This window comes from Marmota monax, unplaced genomic scaffold, assembly GCF_021218885.2.
Source record: "Marmota monax isolate L192 unplaced genomic scaffold, Marmota_monax_Labrador192_F-V1.1 WCK01_AAM20220418_F8-fsc00262, whole genome shotgun sequence".
NCBI lineage: Eukaryota > Metazoa > Chordata > Mammalia > Rodentia > Sciuridae > Marmota > Marmota monax.
This window is the reverse complement of record NW_026694427.1, coordinates 1,023,371-1,044,824: the sequence shown is the minus strand read 5'-3', so window position 1 is coordinate 1,044,824 and position 21,454 is coordinate 1,023,371. Positions and strand designations below refer to the sequence as shown.

The 21,454-nt window shown below is 36.7% G+C and overlaps 1 protein-coding gene across 1 annotated transcript in view; it reads right to left on the bottom strand.

Annotated features, from left to right (window-relative positions):
- Positions 1–17,192, bottom strand: part of LOC124109648 (zinc finger protein 420-like) — a 91,549-nt gene extending 74,357 nt beyond the window's left edge. The window contains exons 1-2 of the mRNA XM_058570746.1: positions 17,133–17,192; positions 4,419–4,583 (exon numbers count right to left, since the gene is read on the bottom strand). The gene's annotated coding sequence lies outside the window, so the exon portion shown is untranslated. The remainder of the gene's footprint in view (positions 1–4,418; positions 4,584–17,132) is intronic.
- Between the last annotated feature and the right edge of the window lie 4,262 nt (positions 17,193–21,454).

Genomic DNA, 21,454 nt, shown 5'->3' with positions numbered 1-21,454 from the left:
TAAAAAACACTAAATTACTATTGGATAGAAAAATTAAAAAATTGATCTCCCTGGATTGCACAGTTGTCTGTTTACTGGCTTCAAATGAAGTCTGAATGTTTAGCTAAACTACCAGTACTGAAGGCTCAGTCACTGAATACTGAAAACACAACGTTTGAAAGCAGCCCTAAAGCAATTCATTAATTCAAATAAATGTTTACTGCACAAGTGCTCTCTGTATGTTATGGTTAAAAGGGCTGGATTTTATGCAGAATGGACAGTACCAAATTACAAAGTAATTCCATGTGTCTTTTGGAATAATTTGTAAGGTTTAGCAATGCTTAAATCACATGATGAAAGAATAGCAATGGAAACAAACCACAGACAGCCAAGAACAGTGACTCTTCTAATTAAAGGTTAAAATAATAAATTTCAATAACATGACTAAAGAACTGTATACTAACAGCTTAGAATTCCAAAATGACAAGTATCTCTCATATCTTAAGTGAACTCAGAACAAAGATTTAAAATTACTTCCACACACAGCAAGTATGGAGTCTGCCAGCTCTAAGTAGTCATTCTGGCTTAGAAATATAAAAGGATGTGAAAAGACAGACCCCAAATTATTATTTTTTTAAATACCAATAACAAATAGGAAGTTTTAAGTAAATCCTCTAATAGCTGGTATCAAAGATAATATTCTGTAACAGCATATTCTTCATTACTGAACTCAGCTAACTGGACCAAGAATGGAAATTACTATATCCTATAGAAGATACAAGGTTAATTATTCATCACAAATAAAACCATCCATAGCTCTGCCATAATATACAGGACCTTTTACAGCATAGCAAGGGCAGCCATTTGAAAACCTTCCACTATCTTTTTCCCTTACAATGATACTACCCTTTAAGGTTCTTTATCTAAAAGAACCCAACATCTCCTCCATTTGTGTATAATGAATTGAAGCATTTTCTTCTGTCATGTATAACTGATTACAACTAATGAATAATTTAAAAAAAGAACCCAGGAACTCATGCCAGGCACCTAAAAATCTATAAAAATCACTTGTTAGTGGTAACTGTGGATGGTATGTGCTTCAGATTCCCTTAAAAACCTACTCTTCTTCTAAATTTGTTCAGGTTCTTCAAAACTGTCATGTTTTGTGTTCTCAAAGGTACAATTTTGCTAAACAATGAGCTTTTAATGAATTTGGACTGACATGATTTCTCTACATGTCTTTCAAACACATCATACCCAAATTCATATCTACATTAAACACTACTAATACTGAGTGTTCAGTAACCATGGAATCTAGACAATGAGTTCTGCAAGCACAATATCCAAGTATTCTTATCTTCACTGAGAAGCAATATCCACTAAACAAAAGATGAAGACAACCATAGTATTCAGTTATTGCATCTTCTATTTATTGATTTTTTGGAGTTTTACAAATGAAAATGGTTTGCTTTAGGTAAATTGCTGAAAAAAAGCAAAGACATTTAAACACTTATAATTAAAATTATGAAATGTTACATCTCATCTCTGATACTGATTGTAATTAATATTGTGAAATAACAACTGCTACAGCTTGAGTTCCATTGAAGCTAAGAGCCAATTTGTGGTTCCTCGACACCTTCACTGTCAATTACTGCCCTCCTGTAGCATTTTAATTTGAAGAAAACCACTGTATCTTACAGTAATTTAAAAAGCTGAGAGGATATAACTTAATTTGAATCCCTAGAAATTTCTATTACAACTTGCTAAAAGACACTGCTGCATCTGAAAGTTTTTTGGCAAAAAAAAATAAGTAAAATTTTTTAAAAGACTCACATATACTGCAGGGAATAGGAAGATTTGAGACAATAAACATAAATGTTAAAAACACATTGGTGGGCTGGGGTTGTGGCTCAGCAGTAGAGCACTCACCTAGCACATTCGAGGACCTGGGTTCAATCCTCAGCACCACATGAACATAAATAAATGTATTGTGTCCAATTACAACTAAAAAAAGAAATAAACATTTTAAAAATTGCTCTTCTATATTCCAGGGTTCTACATGCATGGATTTGACCAACTTCAGATAGAAAATATTTTGGAAAAAACATGCTTTTGTTCTGAACATGTACAGACTTTTTGGAGGGTCATTATTCCCTAAGTAATACAACATCACAATTATTTACACCATATTTATACTATATGAGACATTGTAAATAATTTAGAGATGATAGAGAGTACTTGGAACAATGGGTATAATTTACATGCAAATATTATTTCATTTTATATAAGAGAGTTTAGCATCTGCAGATTTTGGCATCCAAGGAGGGTTCTGAAGCCAATTTCCCACATACACTAAGGGACAAACAAATATGCAACTGACTATGACATTGTGTTATATGAGGGTGGTAGGACAAAAATATTTAGCCTCTAAGTTAATATAACTATATTTTTGCCTCAAATTTTTAAAAGAAACAAGCAGACTCTCCCAAGTAGGAGAGTAATATTACTAATTTATATAAACACAATTATGTTTTTATGAAATTTAAATAATAAAAATTATGGCATACCCAAGCTAAAAATACTTTGGCTTTACTGAATATGGAGTGAAGACAGAATTAGAAGCACAGTCATCTCAAAATTAAAGAGTAAAAATATCAAAGTTGAATTCCATTTTAGACTGGTATTCCAATAACTATTAAGAGATAGGAATCAGGAGTCAGATTTCAAGATGCCAAAATCTGAAATCTGTAATCATTTTATTTTTGAATAAGAAATGGAACTACATTAACTTCTGCTACTCAGAATATACAATATTGATATCAACTGAATTCTTACTTTTAAGGTGAATTTTCAGTCCTTTCCATTCACAAATAAGACCTGATTTATTAAGTTCCCTGATTTGTATCTCTGGAGTAGATCACAGCACATTTTTTTAGTACAATATATATTGTTCCAACTGTTTTATAAACATCTTTTGTGAGAGTTTACAGGAGTAATCTGAAATCACTTCCAAGATTTCATCCTATAACTCAGTTATTCTTAAAAGAAAATAGAGTTTCTCTGCCTTATCACTTTCATTTCGCTATTTATCACAAGTCTGATTCTAATATGCCCCTCACACACACACACACAATCACTGGCAGGATTATCAACAGATAATTACTGGCATTAAATTCTAGGCAGGGCAAAAAGGCACAATTTTGTTACTTAGACATGAAAATTACAGGTCTACACCACAGCTGAACTTTCATAAAAGTCTTTTAGCCAATAAAAATAAATCTCAAGACTTATCAACAACCTAGCTCTACATAGGGCTCCTAAATCTATATTTCTTGATTAAATGATCCATCCTGTGCCTGCTATGCATGGCCACCTATATGCATTCATTCACAGATGTGCCAAGTACAGTAATGCTAGACTCTGGAAGTCATAGCAAAGAAAATAACCAGTCCCTAGAGAGGCTTCTATTAGTGAATGGAGTCAAGTGAATAGTCACAGGAACATAACATCTGGACAGTCACATCCCAAACTAAGGTGGTCTAAAAGTAAACTCGGTTTACTTCCTGCATTCTAGTCTACTCACTTGTGAACCTTGATCTTGCACAGAAATGCTATCATCACAGGCTATTCAGGCCACAAACTTCTGAGGTATTCTCAACCTTCTGCTTCAAATCTTAATAACTGCCCAAGCCAGCTTGAATTACAAAAAACAAACAGATGGCTCTGCTCCACAATGCTTCCCCAATTCTGGGAATGCTAGTGATGATAACAGGAGTTCCTAGCAAAGCTTCTGCTATAGCAGGAGGCAATAAAACCAAGCCTAAGAGTAATCTTGGGGGCTGGGGTTGTGGCTCAGTGGTAGAGAACATGCCTAGCATATGTAAGCCACCAGATTTGATTCTCAGAACCACATAAAATAAACAAAAAAAGTTCATTAACAACTAAAAAATATACATACATAAAAAAAAAAAAAAGAGTGCTCTTGGGATTTTAAAAAGCACAGCTGGGAGGAGACACTCTTTCCTCCCTCTTGTTGGAGAGCCTGAGGATGACCCCTGCTCTGTCACTTTTAACCCCAAGGGCCTAAAATCATGCTGGCTTCTGTGGCATTTCATTCCTTTGAAACCATCTTCAGAATTCTTCCTTCATTAGTAATCCTCCTTTTAACTTATGATGATTGATTGCAGCCAAGCATCCAGATTTGCACCTTCTAAAAATTTCCAGTCCATGTATCCACCTCAACCATCAGTACACTAGCTCAGATCTTCATTGGCACTTATCTGGACTAGTCCAACAGCCCCACGATTCTCTTATTTCTAGTCCTCACAACCACCATCTGTGATACAATAACAGGAATAACCATGTTCCCCCCACACACCCAAACTCATCAATAGCTCTGCGTTATTAAAGAAAGATCTAAAATCTTTAACAGGACTCACCCCACTCTCTATACACAATCTTCTCTCCAGCCAAACAGCTGTTCCTCCTTGACTCACATTTTAGCTCTGATTACCCAGAACTGCTTGGCTTTGGGCTGGACCTCAGATATCCACATCCACCACACTGAATTAATTAGTAAGTAGGAAGTTCCCATTCTTGAAAACCTGAAGAAATCAAAGAAAAGTGGCTTTCTTTAGGTTTGCTTCTAGGTATCAAAGTCATCACAATGATGTATACATTTCATTACATCCATATCCATAAATATTGCTGTTACAGATAACTGGTGCCAATGTACACAACACATAAAGCAGCAAGTGTCTGAAAGGAAGAATCAAAGATTATAACAAAAGGTTCTGATCATCCATGCATCTCTGCAGACAGAGCACCAGCACTGACTCCCTGTGAGGATTTCTCACCCAGACAGTGCCCCTTATCCTCCACTGGTGCCACTACCCTCTGTAGAAATCTGTAGCCTGGCACATGACCTCTTGTTTCTTAAGGACAGGACCATGTTCCCAGCATCCCTGGATCTCCAAGCCCAGTCAAGTCCTCAGAATACATTAGACACCTATAAATATTTACAGAATAATATGTGCATTCTGAGCTAAGCAGAACACTCAAAGACATTTTCTGATTTTAAAAAGGGCACTAGATACCAGGTTTGAAATCTTGGGCTTCTCCCATTAAATTTCATGAAAATATTTGAAAACACAATTTTTTTTTAATATCTCTAAACCATTGGGCTTCTCCCATTAAATTTCATGAAAATATTTGAAAGCACAAAATTTTTTTAAATATCTCTAACCCATATTAAATTTTTTTAATATCTCTAACCCATTTCATTAACCATTGTGTTAATGAAATGACCATTATTTCTGTAGAAAAAAATTAATGGGAGATTTGAGAAATAAGGTCTGTTGTGGTTTTTTTTTTTAACTTATAGAAAATTTCAGAGAAACTGCATAAGGAGACAAAAAACTGGTAAATTAGACTCCAACAAAAAATCTACATGCTTCATAAGATGTGAAAAGACTACAGAATAAGAAAAATTTTATACTTCACATATCTGGTAAGAGTACATCCAGAATACATCAGAACTATTACAACTGAACAAGAAAAGAACAGCTCAATTTTAAAATGGGCAAAAAATCTGAAGAGTCATCTGTCTAAGAAAAATAAACAATAGCTAACAAGTACATCAAAATATTCAATTTAATTAGTTATCAGGGAAATCCAAATCAAAACCACAATGAGATGCCACTTCATACCCATTAGGATGACTACTATGGAAAAATACCATGGCAAAGTGTTCGCAAGGATATGGAGAAATGGAATCTTCAAACATTGCTGATGGGAATGTAAAATGGTAGAGTCACTTTATAAAACAGTCTGGCACAGTTACTTATGGCCAATAAATTTCACTCCTAAGTATCTACCCAAAAGAAAACATAAGTCAACCTAAAAATAAAAATATTCATAGCAGCATGATCATAAGAACCACAAAGTGCAAGTCACCCAAATATCCATCAACTGATAAATGGATAAACAAACTGAAGTGTATCCATATAACAGAACACTATTTAGCAATAAAAAAGGAATAAAGTTCTGTTATGTGCTACCTCAAAAACAGGCTAAGAAGCCAGACACAAAGGGCCATATACTGAATGATTACATTTCTATAACATGTCCAGAACAAGTAAATCCACAAAGAGAGAAAGGAGATTTATAGCTACATGGAGCAAGAGTGAGTGGAGAGTGATGACTGAAGGGTATGGGTCTTCTTTGGAGATGACAAAAGTGTTTCAGAACTAGACAGCAGGGTAGGCACACAACTATGTGAATATACTAAAACTCAGTGAAGTGCACATTTCAGGAGTGACCTTGATGGTAATGTGAATTATATATCAATAAAGCTGTTATTTTTTTAAATGGCTGCACAAAGTCATATAGTAACACCTCTGCACAAGGCTCTGGTGAATCACTCTGCCTGTGACAGAATAATCTGTTATAAAAACATACAATCTGTTCAAATGGGGAAATAATCTATGTTCCTACCAATAAATCCCTATTGCAACCAATCACAAAACCAGATCCAATGTAAAAAGAGCAAAGAACAAAAGAGCATGCAATTCACAATTAGCTGGCAGGTTACAGAATGAAACTAACAAAAGACTACAAAAAGAAAAATGTTTATTAAGACTATCCAGTTCTTATCAATTACACGGATATAAAAAAAGTCAAAATCCTGTATACTCATAAAAAAAAAAAATCTGCCAGCTTCTTTATTAGCACATAGCAAGGAAAAACAAGCATACTCTCCTATAACCAAACTAACATCCCACAGAAGGTCTGTTTGTACTTGGCAGCATGAACCTTTTATTTTGGAGTGCTGCTAAATTAAACAAGCCTATGTTGTATTGAACACAATGAGCCAGACACCCTGTCATGCTCCTAGAGTTCATTAGTTGATGCTGAGGAACATTAAAAATAAAAAGGATAGTATGAATGAGGGCAGGGGTGGTGAGAGGATAGAGTTATTGTCAGTCTTTTCAATATTTCCATTATCTATAATAAAACAATGCAAACAGTCTAACAACTTTCTTCTTTTTTTTCTTTTTTTGTGGAACTGAGGATTGAATGACACATGGATGTACTATAAAGGGGCTACACCCCCAGACCTTTTTATTTTAATACAGGGTTTCATTAAGTTGTTGAAGCTGGCCTTATACTATTGATCTTCCTTTTGCAGCCTCTGAAGTCGAATACAACTTTCTAAGATTCTACCAATACCCTTCTTTGTATGCATAAGAAAGCACTGGAAATTAGAGATAGAAAAATCTGAATTCAAGTGATAATTTTTTGTTTTTATTTTTTTAAACCTGCTAGCTACATGCCCAAGGACAAATTTCACAATTTTACCAAGTCCTTGTTGTTTTGAGAACAAAATGAAGTAATATTGCACACAAAGAGCACAGTGCAATGCTCAATCCACAGCCCACCACCAAAATCCTGACCGTTCACAACTCTTCACAGCAAATACTCATTTCAGAATTTATACCAGAATAGGGGTAATTAATATTGGCCATCCTTCTACCTTGTAAACATCTAAAGATCTATGAAGATTTCACATTGAATGAATAACCTTCCTCCTCTATTCCCCTCCCACAGAGGTTTTTTGAAAAGCTATCAATACTCTAAAAATATTAAATCACAGCATGAAACAAAGCATTTATTCACCTAAAAGGTATTTAAAAGTACTGAACTGAGAGACAGAAAGACGTGGAGAGAAACACTCTATTAGAAAGAAATGCCTATTTTGCAGTGCAATAATCTGGTAATATGGTAATCTTTCCATAAAGATTGATGCAATATAATTTCCAAGTGTCAGTAATCTGTTTTTAAGGTAAAAGAAAAAAGAAGTGGGATGGTTTCAAGCACCAAGAAAAGATGTGGGAAGATATACTTTCTCATCGACAGCAATTAATGTTTGAGTGATGGCTTCTTGAATGTTCAGACTGAAAATTTGTTATATTAGAACAGACTCAAATATATCTAAAACAAAACACAGGGGGTTTAACATACACAAACACAACCTGCACCTAGGTGTCCTCTCTAAACAAACCAAAGAAGGAAAAGCTTGTGTGAATTTCCAATTGCACTGCAATAGATAAGGTGTGGGGAAGGGGATAGTGGTTTTCAGCCATATTCCCATGCTGGATGTCCAATTAAAGACAGCATCTAGACTCTGTAGTAATAGACTTGCTCTGCCTAGCTCCACACAAATTTGCATTATGTCACACACTGGACAAAACTTTCAGGGTTAGGAGGAAGGAAATTTCTCAGGGGGATGGCATGTTCAGAACTTTGGGAGTTTCACTAAGCTCTGAACTCATTATGGACCTTGTGCCCCAAAGATACTGTTATTCCCTCTCCTTTCTAAAACTCCACTCATAAGACTTTGAGTTAACAGTGCCCCTTGGGGAGATCTGGTCAGTTGCAGAGTCCACAGAAGGAAACCCTGAGTGGCTCTCATCTACACTGTACACCAGCACTTGGCATCTCTCCTCCCACTGCAGCTCAGTACTACCACCCTGATTGCAAAGCTGTTTTATCTCAAAGAGTACAAAGTCTCAAATTCTGCACAGGAAGACTGAACTTCTCTTTCTACCGAACTTTCCAATCAAATGATCACTTACTATGCCAGTCTAAACTAAGCTTTATGCCTAATATAGGAAGAAAGTGTTTCAAATGCACAAAATCCAACCCATGTAATATGTAATGAAGTCTTTTTTTTTTTTGATAGTTGTAGAAGAACATAATAGATTGATTGTTTGATTGATTGATTGATTGATTTTTGTGCTGAGGATCAAACTCAGTGCCTCACACATGCCAGGAAGGCACTCTATCACTGAGCCACAATCCCAGCACTGTAATAACATCTTAATATCTATTTAAATGTAGTATAAAAATTTTAACAAATGGAGCTAACAGGAGAAATAAAGGATAAAGCCTTCATTTTAATTACAACTTCTATTTAATCCTTCACTTTCCAGGAATATTTTTAGTAGGCTTTAGGGCACACAATTAAAAAAATGAACTCATCAGTAAAATAAAAGGCACCGTATAAACAAATTCCTCTACTGCCACAAAGAAAAGAAATTTAAAAACCTCAAACTTCAATATTTTAGAAAACAAATAAGATTACATCATTAGCTACAATAAGATCCCAGAAGGAAAACCTCAGGAAAACCTCATTAATTTTGCCCAATAATGAAGACTCAATAATTTCAAGTCTGCCTTTATTTAATTTTGTACTATGTATTAAGAAACAATTACTAGGGGCTAGTGTTGTGGCTCTGTGGTACAGTGCTTGCCTGGCACATGCAGGGCCATGGGTTCAATACTGAGCATCACATATAAATCAATAAAATAAAGGTATTGTGTCCAACTACAACTAAAAAATTAATATCAAAAAAAGAAACAATTGCTAGGCAAACTAAAGTGCAAATAAAAATTGCTAGAGGATTATTTGATTTTAAGATTTTCACATGAAAAATTGCTTCTGCAATAATACTACTTAAAACTAGTTACATTTATTCTTTAGAATCCTGTATTCCAATAGAAATAAACTATATAAAATAGAGAATAAAACACTGGTTAAATTTATTAGATCATTAATTTTTCCATCTCTCTGTTTACTTTAGCTGTCAAAAACTGGTTTAGGAGTCAGAAAAACTTCACAGACAGGTCCCAGACAAAGACTTATTCATTCTACTCAAATACTGGCAATCTAATTCTCTGCTTTCATTTTAAAAAAATGTGAACCATACAATTACATTTACTTTATTTGTTGGGGGTATTTACTTTATCCTTATTTTCAAACAACATATTGTGAAAAATATTGCCATGTCTATACTGGGAAACATAAACAGATCTTAAACAAGATCCAGCAGCATACCTAGTTTAAATACTTACTCTGCCCATAATGGAAAAAAAAAAAAAAAAAAAGATTTAAAATACATGGCTTATGTGATTTTAAAAATTAACTAGAATATAGTCCAAATCAAATTTTGAAACATAGTACCATCAAATGAAATAGTAGCAAGTGCCATAGAGTTGTGCACATCTAAATTAAATGAAACTATGTTAGTCTTCTCTAAATTAAAATGTATGGGTATTCATTTTCACATCTTTAACCTAATAATAACTACATATCAACCATTGGGACATTGAGGCTTAGGCAGGAGGATCCTTAGTTCATGGCCAGCCTTAGGAACTTAGTGAGGCCCTAAGCCAATTTGGCAAGACTCTATCTCAAAATAAAAAATAAATAAATAAACAAAAGGGCTGGAGATGTGTTTCCCTGGTAAAGTGCCCCTAGATTAAATCCCCAGTACCAAAAAATTAAACAAATAAGTAAATAATGATTTGGGTGTCTGTGGATGCCCACCAGGTAGGTAGGTATTCAGTGCTGAATAAAAACTGGTGAATAAATCACCAGTTGGACCATATGGTCCCAACCTTAGGGTACTCTGTAGACAAGGTTAATTGAAGTGAAAACAAAAGCCCCCTCAGGAAAGGCAATTGAGATGTACTTTATATATAGAAGAGAGTTTAATGATTTTTTATTAAGCCAAAGAATAAACAGTAGGTCAATGAAAAGTTGTGAATCTGCTTCATGTGAGGCCATCCTTATATGTAACTCTTACTTGATTGAAATAAAATCTAAAGCAAACATAAAATTAAAAATCATATTTACATAAGGAAGTGATAAAATCTTTTGTACAGAAGAAATACACATAGGTTTAATACACATAGGTTTACACATGAACACACAATCACATAGTTTATATGACTCAAAAACACCATATTATCAACCAATTATGGAAATAATATTCTGTATGCTATTCAGCCATTGGTATCCATGTTTGAAAATTGTTAAGAAATTTATTTTGAAAGTTACTTTAGGCTTCGCTTCAGGTGAATAAAAGACAAAAGTACTGCTCTTTGCAGAGGAAAACATTCTGTATTCAAAACAATTATACCTGGTTGATCAAGTTTTCAATATTTTTTTAATATTTCTTTTTTAGGTGGATACAATATCTTTATTTTATTCTTATGTGGTGCTGAGGATTGAACCCAGTGCCTCATACATGCCAGGCTAGCACACTACCACTTGAGCCACATCCCTAACCCTCAAGTTTACAAATATTAATAATGAGTTAAAATCAAGGCAAAAGACAAAAAAAAAACAAACAAACAAACAAAAACTCATATATATTTAAATATTTGCATCACATTTATGCCTAAGAATATCTGACACATAAGAGTCACAAGTATGTTCTTAAGGAGAGAATTCTCTATTTATAATAATATTGACTGAAAGAAATCTTTGAATAACACAAAGTTTCCTTCAATAGTTGAATACAGTGGAACACGCCTGTTATCCCAGAAACTCAGGAGACTGAGGCAGGAGGATCACAAGTTCAAGAACAGCCTCAGCAACTTAGGGAGGCCCTGTCTCAAAATAAAAAAAAAATAAAATAAAAATAAAAGGTCCTGGGAATCTAATTTACTGATGAGGTGCCCCTGGGTTAAATCCCCAATACCAATTAAAAACATGTTATCTCAAAAATGTACTTTTTCTTCCCTATTGGATTAGCAAAGATTAAGAAGATTAACAAAATGTGGTATGAGCAAGGGTTTTGAAAATAAGATTCTCATGGACATTGAAGGGGATAGTTTTTACAGATAACAGCTTAGCCATATTTATCAATATTTAAAACATATATAATGTTTGACCTGGCAGTTATACCTCTAAGAAGATAAATGAATAAGTATACTATCATCAAAGTACCATTATTCACAGAAAGAAAAACAAGTAAAAATGTAAATGGTTATCAAAGGAGTAGATAGATAAAGTATGATGCCTCTAAATGATGGAAAACTAGGCAGCAAAGGCTGGGGTTGTAGCTCGGTGGTAGAGCACTTGCCTGGCACCTGTGAAGAACAGGGTTTGATTCTCAGCACTGCATATATAAATAAAGATCTACTGACAAATAAAAAAATAATTAAAAAAATAAAACTAGGCAGCCAGTTAAATGATCACCCATGATTATGCACATCAATTTCAACTCACAAAAATGAGATATATTTAACATATTAAAAATGACCACATAGCTTCATATAGAGAGAAACTTCTATTTATTTAAAGTCTTTTATACTGCTATTTATTTAAAGTCTTCTATATACTTTCATATCCATCAATAAGTTTCCAAAAGTGAGTTAATGGTGGCCATTTCTTTGTGAAGGAATTGAGGGCTTACTTTTGTCATTATGCTGTTTTTATGGGTAGAATTTTTTTTCTAATTATTATAATAAAAAATCACAACAAACTTTTAAGATAAAGAAGTGCCTCTATATCACCAAAATTACTTCAAGTCTTTTCAACTTCCTATTTAAGAGGAAAGAATTCATTGAATTTTGCTAGTAGATATAATACAGGACCTCCTTCTCAGAACCACACATTAAAATGACAAGATAATAGAAATTAAAATATTAGAGTCAGAGAGATAGGGAAAGACAAACATCATTATTCAGACAGCCCACATTATTGGCATCTACCTTACCACCCACAGGTTCTATGAACTCAAACACTCCTAAAACAATATCCCTTTTACAACTTAAAGAAGCAGAATAAAAAAAAATAATGATAATTAAAGTATTTTTAAAATGTAAAATTATAAAACACCACAGTGAAAATATTTAATTATTTTCCTGTCTTACATTCTTTCTTAGCACCTGAAAAAAAAAAAAAAAGTTTAGAGAAGTTAAATAGATTTTAAATGTATACATTTAATCTGATGTTTATTTTGTTTAGATTTTTGTTTTTCTGGCACTAGACAAAATAGTTCAAAAGTACTCATGGAAAAATAAGCAAGCAAGAATTCCCAGGAATATGAAAAGCAACAAGGGGAAACTAATTTTAAAAGATGTTAAAACTTTTACAAAACCAATAATGTGATGCTGGTGTATGAAGAAAAAGACTAATAGAATACAAACACCAGAGACACCCCAATACATCCAAAAGTTAACAATACCATAAGAGTATTCAAAGAAGGGCTCGAAAAGCAACAGGTGAAAATATCAGGCACGCAGAAAAAGATAAAGTTGAACCTATGCATCATTCTGAACACCAGAAAAAAATCCTAGTTTGAACATTTAAATATAAAAGTCATACCACAAAAGTACTTAAAGAAACCATGAGCAAATTCTAAAAATCTTGGAGGCCTTTCAGTGACTTAAAATCCAGATACCTGGACTGGAGCTGTAGCTCAGTGGTAGAGCACTTGCCTAGCACTTGTGAGGCACTGGGTTCAATCCTCAGCACCACATAGAAATAAAGAAAAATTTTAAAAAATATCAAGATACCATAATGAGTAATATAAACTGTAGAATTCAAAGAAAAAAATGTAAGACTCTGTATATCAAAATATGTGAAGGTAAATAAAAAAATAAGTGAAAATTTGGGGAAAAACTACAATTTATATCACATAGGGCTAATCTCTACAATTTATAAATTTCTAGAAATTGATAAGGGAAAAAAAGCAATTCAAAACAAAAATGTGAAAAAACATATGAACAGAGATTTTACAGGAAAAGAAATACAACTAGTTTTTAAGCATAAGAGCTCAACCTCACTAATAATGATAGCAATGTATATTAAAATGACTCTATATTGATAATTCTCATCTATCAAACTGTTAACAAATTCAAGGGTTGTAAACACACAGTACATTGGAAAGGCCCCAGAAAAACAGGAACTCTCTCAAACACTGCAATCTGCCCTCCTGTATCTGTGGTATTAAGACTGGATTTGAAAATCATAGGTAAAAATATTTTTTTAAAAAATTATCATACAGAACACATACCAACTTTTTTCCTTGTGATTAGTCCCTAAATAATACAGTGTAACAACTATTTACATGGCATTAATATTGTATTAGGTCTTTTAAGCAATCTAAAGATGATTTAAAAGTATGCAGATGTGCATAGATTATATGCAAATACTATGCTTTTTATATAATAGACTCAAGCATCCTTGAATCTCAGTATACACTAAGGGGTCCTCAAACCAATCCTCCAAGGATAAGGAGGAGCAACTGTACTTTGGGGAGTTTAAAATGGTGCAACACTTAAGAAAGGAAGTATTTAACAAAACCATAAATGTCCTGCCCACTGGCTCAGTGATCCCACTTCTAGGAATGCATCCCACAGATGTACCTGCATATGTAAAATGATATATATATACAAGCTGTTTCACCACAGTATGGTCTGTGATAAACCTAGAGAAGACCCAAATACCCACAAGGGTGGCTGGTTAAGTAAACAAGACACTTAATAGATGCTGTTTAAACACAGCTGTTTTGTTTTAAGTGTTTTCTATAAACAAAGATTATATTCTTTCTAAATAAATACTAATAGGAAAAGATCTCAAGAGCATATAAAGAAAAATCCATGGGACAGAATTAGTTACATATTATGCTACAGTTTATATAAAAAGAATATAGTACACTGGCATTTCTCCAACTATAAAAGGAAACAATTGACATCTATGGGAAATAAATTAAAGGAGGTTATCTAAAAAAGAGGGGTGAAGGGGGTGGGGGGCAAAGCCATCGGAAATCAGATTTTCCCAAGCATGGCTGTGTCATTTTAACTTTTAACCAAAAGAATATTAAAAAGTTTTTTAACATTAAAGTTTTTTAAACATTAAAAAGAATACTTACACAAAGAAGAGAAAGAGACACCTATAGATAAGACTTAAAAACAAGCTTTAAATAGATTTTTATATAGATTTTTTTGCTCTGAAATTACATGCTGAAAAGCAATCTTGGTGTGGTTATCACAAAAAAATTGCTTTTTCCCCCTTCAATCAAGTTAAAGGATATGATAATCTGTTTTTAAAAAGCTATTTGAAGGAGTAAGAAATTAGGAAAGCAGGAGGATCCCAAGTTTGAGACTGCTTCAACAGCTTCAGAAGATCCCATTTCAAGAAGGGAAAAAAGGAGTATAACTCAGTGGTAGAGTGTCTATGGGTTCAATCCAATCCCTGTAAGTAACCCAGCCCCTAAATGATGACATGAATGTATATTCTACTCAACTCAGACCTGCTATAGTACACACTGCTGTCACTGCCCAACTCTCTTCTCACATCAAACTGCTAAAATGATTCTAGTGTTTACTTGTTAACATTTCTAATGTGAATTCCCATCAAACACAGTCAAAATTTTGTGACAGGAAATAACCTTGCCTCCCAAGATTCTAGAATAATTGACACAAGTGTCACTAACCAAGACCATGTCTATGTTATATGTCAGACACTTCAGAAAAAAAAAAAAAATTCCTAGAAAAAAGTTGTTTGTCACCCCTTTCTTGTTAAAATTAAGTAGATAATGGATATGTTCTTAATAGTATTCTCAGAGTCAGAAATGTCCTTAAGAAAAATTTTTAGTTATCAAAGAGTTTGGGGACACGCTGGGGCATTTGTGTTTTGGAGCAAGGATCTAGGCTTCACACAATGCTTGGGTGGGATGGATCTGTATCATCAAGATTCATCCTGGTCACAAGAATTTTGATCTTAAAATGGTTTAATCAAGCCCACTTTAAATGAGCATTTCTTTAAGACATAATATTTAAAGCTTTTATAGGAAACCCCACAGCTTCCCTGTAATTATGTAAGAGAAAATAGTAAGGGATGATTCAGCAGAATAAGGAAACTGTCTGAAAATTAGTGCTCATTTCTTTACACTACACATTAACTCAACATAAATTTAAAATTACAACGAGTATACATAGAGTAGTATATATGCCAACAGTATGAGATAGCAGATAAATCTCACCTTAATGAATCCAAAAATTTCAATCTTGTTAATATTTTACTGTTATTACTAGCAACTGAAGGAACTCATTACTGTTCCTTCAAGTAGTAGTACCTCAAAGCACAAGACACAAAGGATGTCCTGTGACATAGTGGGTAAAGGGATCCATGGAAGGGCCATAGTATGACCTGTGGGTAGACTGAAGCACCCTGTAATTGACCTTGACATGTCATCCCTATTTCAATCTAGCCTTTCCTTTTTATTAGCTTAAATAAAGTTATCCCAACACTAAGTGTTTTCTCCCTAGTTTCCATCTTCATCTCCCTCTTTGATTTTCTTGTTTGAACTAGATCCTAATACTTTTTTTTTTTTTTTTTAACTAACTCAAACTCCTTCATTAGCAGCAGGTGCAAGCATTCAAAAGCATGCTGTCTTCCACCACAGCTGAAAGTTCTGGTTATAAGTGAGACAGCACTGCAGATCATACATTGTTATCCCTTTATTTCTCTTTTACATGTAAGTGAAAGTATCATACTCACTTTCACTTATGTGTGTAGGTAGATTCTCAGTGAGGTTTAGGAACCTCACTGCTCAGTAGCGAAGTGGGCTCTACAAATGCTCAAAACCAAAGAGAAGGGCCTTGTTTCTGTGGTTGACAACCAACTGTTCCAGGCTAGAATCAAGTGCTTCAATGGGAATCAAACTTTCTTTTGCCTGAAGCAAGCCTTGGGCTAGTGACCCCACCCCTAGTGTACAAAGGTCACTCTACACCCACCTCTTCTCTCTCACACAGGACCAAATGACAGGTTAGGGGTAGAAGACCATCCAGAAATTGGGCAAAAGGCTTGGAAAAAGCCTTTCCCAATGAATTCACATACCATGCTGCATCCAATTTCAGAGTGGGTCTGACACACCCTCTGCAGCCCCACCAGGACCCCAGGAAACCAGCTACAAGCACTGCTCCGAGAAGAACCGGAGGCAAAAAAAGGGCAGAGGCCTGTGCAGGTATTGGAAGCCCCATCCCACCACATCCCAGCAGTGCAACTTTGGGCAGGGCGCTGCACCTCTCTGTGCAGCGCTAGCATGGAAGTGAACAAGTTAAATGCCTGGCATACAGCAAAGTGAACCAGCCATGGCCAGCAGTGCCAAGCCCACCGCCCTGGGATACTGAGGCGGGTCCGGGGTCCCACCGAGCGCGAGGTCTGACTGGCCAGGGGGAACTGGCCCAAGGCCCAGCCGCCCCACCCCGCATGGTCCGGTATGGCGCCGACCAGGCGGCGCCGCTTCAGCCGCAGGCCCTGCTGGACTGCCTCCAAAGATCTGGCCACCCACCTGTCCCGTTCTTCTTGCCAGGGGCTTGGGTCTCTGCCGCTTTCACCCTTTTCAGCCCCCAATAGCCGCCGCCGCCGCCGCCGCCGCCGCCGCCACCGCCGCCGCCACCGCAACCGCCACCGCCACAGCCACCTCCGCGCAAAGCACGCTGCTCACCTCTCCGACTGTCTCCTCTGCAACCAGCGCTGTGAGATCTCGCGAGACTTTGGTCCTCACCTCACTACTCCGCCCTCACCACTGTGCAAACCCAGCCTGGAACTACCTTGGCCCCTCCCCTTTACACTGCCCACCGCGCCTGAGGGTCAGTACTAGCCATTCTTGGGACCTTCTCTCCATATCCCCATCCCTGAATCCACTCCGCCCACCCCATGACCCTAAAGGATTAAAACCCAGGTGCTATGCAGCACCTCAGTCTCATGTGGCCCATTGGGTGTTTTTGTGCATGCGCCTGCCCAGGCCATGAACCTGGGAGCCTCAGCCCCCATGGTAAAATAGTAATCATAGCAGCTGAGAACTTTAACAACACCCCTTGGATCCTCACAACTGCCCTAAGAGGGTATTACCATCCTCCCTATTTCACAGAGGAAAAATTCGCGTGGCAAGGTTAAGCAATGGGCTCCAAGTCATACAGCTAGGAAGTGGCAAGAGCCCACCTTGGAATCTGGGCTCCTCTGGAGCCCAAACCAGTGCCCTCCATGACAACCCCCAGGCCCTCTCCCTGCTTGCACCAAGGGCACTGCCTCTTAGCCCCAGTCTTCACTCCCCACCCCGTCCCTGGCCCCAATGTTCACCAAAGTAAACAGACACGCCTAGGAAGTCATCTGGTACAATACCTCCCCCATCTCGATAAAATTGTTATCAATAAAATGTTTCAGCTTCATTGCATGAATTTCCTAAGGCCTCCCTGTGACATTTTTTGGGCAGGACCCAGAAAACGATGAGACTGTATTGAATTCTCTAGTCTCCTTGAGTAACATTTTGCTGATACAAAGTACTATGGAATGGCATAGAGGACATAGAATATACATGATGTTAGGGAGAAGACACATGGCATTTCTTCCCAGGGGAAATCGTAATAATTGTTTCTAGAGAAGAGGAGCTAAAATTTATTGAAGGTATATATTCTTCAAGTCCTGGAGATGAAGAAACTTGCATAAGTGTTCATAGTTAGTCAGAATTTGAACCTGAGTCTGAGTTTGATCCTGTTCCACAAGACAGCATAGTCTACTTCTTCTGGGTCAGGTTCTGTAAAATCATGAGCCTTTAAGGTTCAATTTACCCCTTTATTGGAGTCTTCCTGGGCTACAGCAGCTTACATGATAGTTATGTCTGTTAGAAAATGCAGGCCCACTCACCTCCAAGATAGTTCACTCTCCAGGAAATAATTCTGCTATATGAGCCAGAGCATATGAGTCCCCTTCTACATATCAACCCAACCCAATCCACCAGCTGAAAGAGTAGGTCAGGAGGCAAAATCACATCAAAGGGGCAGCTACAAGGTGCCTAGCACAGCTCCAAGTGCTGTCCAGTCACTAACACATTTAGTCTGATAATTCTGTATCAGTTAGGATAAGCAGCACTGGGCTGACAGCAGTAGGAATTGAAGCAAGGGAAGACTCCTGGCCCTTGGCACTCCAGGGAAGCAAGGGAGAAGCCATCCTTAGTTCATCTGGCCAAGCCTCTATGTGGTTTGGGGCATTTTTCTTTGAAGCTTAGCCTCAAGTTCTTTTCTCCAGCCCTACCAATGATTCTTGGGATGCCTAACATCCTCTAGTGCACTACCTTTTCTACTTAAAGCAGCTAGTATTTCTACCCAAGAACACTGGCCTCTCATAAGCCATTAGAGCCCAGGATATTTTGGGGAAGCTTGCTAGAGACAATGGTAATAGAAAATTTATCTGCTTTAAGAGAGAGCCCTGGGCAGATGATGTGGAACATGCCTGTATTCCCAGCTAATTGGAAGGCTGAGCTACGAGGTTAGCAAGTTTAAAGTTAGCCTATGCAACTTAGTGAGACCATATCTCAATATAAATGCTTTCCAAAAGGGCTGGAGATGTAGCTTAGTGGTAAAGTGCACATGCAAGATCCTGGTTCAATCCCCATACTGCAAAATGAAGTTGAGAGAGAGAGAGAGAGAGAGAGAGAGAGAGAGAGAGAGAGAGAGAGAGAGAGAATATGCAGGAAGCCTGTACATCTCCTTTACTTAGCTTATTCATGTGGTTAAACCAACTCCACTTGGCTTCTCTGTTTCTTACAGCCCAAACATTCACACTGGGTCAGGCAGGAAGACAGCAATTTGTGGGGGATAAACATGCATTCTCCCTGCCACCTGGAGCCACCCCAATTCGTGTGCTATCTTCTAAAGTAGCCCTCTTCTCATCAGTCCTACTCAGGTAAGTGCTGTCTGGTTCTAAGCACTCGATTTGAGAAAGAACCTGTTTCCTTGGCCTCTCACATCTTTTGATTACCTCTTTGATGGGTATAAATGGTCTTTTTTTTTTCTTTTAAAATACACATTTCTGGCTAAAACCAGAGCTCCTAAGATCAAATCAATTAAAAAAATGTGAAACAAGAAATCATGGTATGGAATTTGTCCAACCCACCTCATGTGTTTCCTCCTTCTGAAATTTTTTTTATTGGTTGTTCAAAACATTACAAAGCTCTTGACATATCATATTTCATACATTAGATTCAAGTGGGTTATGAACTCCCATTTTTTCCCCAAATACAGATTGCAGAATCACATCGGTGACACATCCATATTTTTACATAATGCCATATTAGTAACTGTTGTATTCTGCTACCTTTCCTATCCTCTACTATCCCCCATCCCCTCCCTTCCCATCTTCTCTCTCTACCCCATCTACTGTAATTCATTTCTCTCCTTGTTTATTTTCCCATTCCCCTCACAACCTCTTATATGTAATTTTGTGTAACAATGAGGGTCTCCTTCCATTTCCATGCAATTTCCCTTTTCTCTCCCTTTCCCTCCCACCTCAGGTCTCTGTTTAATGTTAGTCTTTTCCTCATGCTCTTCCTCCCTGCTCTGTTCTTAGTTGCTCTCATTATATCAAATAAGACATTTGGCATTTGTTTTTTAGGGATTGGCTAGCTTCACGTACCATAATCTGCTCTAGTGCCATCCATTTCCCTGCAAATTCCATGATTTTGTAATTTTTTAGTGCTGCATAATACTCCATGGTGTATAAATGCCACATTTTTTTTTTTTATTCATTCATCTATTGAAGGGCATCTGGGTTGGTTCCACAGTCTAGCTATTGTGAATTGTGCTGCTATGAACATCGATATGGCTGTATCACTGTAGTACGCTCCTTTAAGGTCTTCAGGGAATAGTCTGAGAAGGGCAATAGCTGGGTCAAATGGTGGTTCCATTCCCAGCTTTCCCAGGAATCTCCATATTGCTTTCCAAATTGGCTGCACCAATTTGCAGTCCCACCAGCAATGTACAAGAGTACCCTTTTCCCCACATCCTCGCCAGCACTTGTTGTTGTTTGACTTCATAATGGCTGCCAATCTTACTGGAGTGAGATGGTATCTTAGGGTGGTTTTGATTTGCATTTCTCTGACTGCTAGAGATGGTGAGCACTTCTTGTAGAAATAGATAAAGCAATCATGAAATTCATATGGAAAAATAAAAGACCCAGAATAGCAAAAGCAATTCTAAGCAGGAAGTGTGAATCAGGCGGTATAGCGATACCAGATTTTGAACTATATTACAGAGCAATAGTAACAAAAACAGCATGGTACTTGTACCAAAACAGGCGGGTGGACCAATGGTACAGAATAGAGGACACAGAGACTAATCCACAATGTTACAACTATCTTATATTTGACAAAGGGGCTAAAAGCATGCAATGGAGGAAGGATAGCATCTTCAACAAATGGTGTTGGGAAAACTGGAAATCCATATGCAACAAAATGAAACTGAATCCCCTCCTCTTGCCATGCACAAAAGTTAACTCAAAATGGATCAAGGAGCTGGATATCAAATCAGAGACTCTGCGCCTGATAGAAGAAAAAGTTGGCTCCGATCTACATATTGTGGGGTCGGGCTCCAAATTCCTTAATAGGACACCCATAGCACAAGAGTTAATAACAAGAATCAACAAATGGGACTTACTTAAACTAAAAAAGTTTATTCTCAGCAAGAGAAACAATAAGAGAGGTAAATAGGGAGTCTACATCATGGGAACAAATTTTTACTCCTCACACTTCAGATAGAGCCCTAATATCCAGAGTATACAAAGAACTCAAAAAATTAGGCAATAAGATAACAAATAACCCAATCAACAAATGGGCCA